Raw genomic sequence first — 770 nt, forward strand, 5'->3', positions numbered from 1 at the left:
CTTAACTTTTCCACATAGAACTACATTCCCACCCATCTTCCTCTTTCTGTTTTGTTCCCTCTTTTCCACCACCCTCCTTTTATTTTTCCGATGAAGGATTAATGTCTAAAAAGATGTTTTCCCTTCTCTTTTCAAACATGAGTCTAATAACATATATAAATTTGCACATGCATGTATGTTCAAAGTATATTTCAAAAGTTCTGAGACATTTTGTAGTTATGTTGGACAGTTATAATTGTCCAACATTATTGTAATTTTAGTATAACAATACGATATATTTAATAAGCTGACCAACTAACATTTCTTTTTTAATTTCAGATTGAATGAAGCACCTGTAGTAGCTTTCTGAACACACCTTACAAAACATTGCTTGTCACAGATAACTAGATTGCAGAATGCATTTTGGACGTAAAGACAATTTAGATGCTTACTATGCAATAAAGTTTTATGTTAAACTGGGGGGAAAATGCTACAGAAATTCCTTAAATGCTCCAGACAACTTATGTATTTACTTGCACGAGCTGAGCATCTGTTCATCACTGGCAGAAGAGGCTAGACAAAGCAAATCCACTGGGAAGTTCATGATGATTCCCTTTATCAACTGCAAGAGTCTCATCTCCACCAACTTGATTCCTTCTAGCAAGATGGTCAACAAAGAATATTTTGTGAAGGTTTTAGTAAAGTTCAGAAAGAAATTTTGTCACAAAAGGGTAGAGCACCTGCACCAAAACAAAACATTAGTCCATAATTCCACCCTGGTAAGTAGCCAC

Source organism: Octopus bimaculoides, chromosome 8 (genome assembly GCF_046866305.1).
Source record: "Octopus bimaculoides isolate indiv1 chromosome 8, ASM4686630v1, whole genome shotgun sequence".
NCBI lineage: Eukaryota > Metazoa > Mollusca > Cephalopoda > Octopoda > Octopodidae > Octopus > Octopus bimaculoides.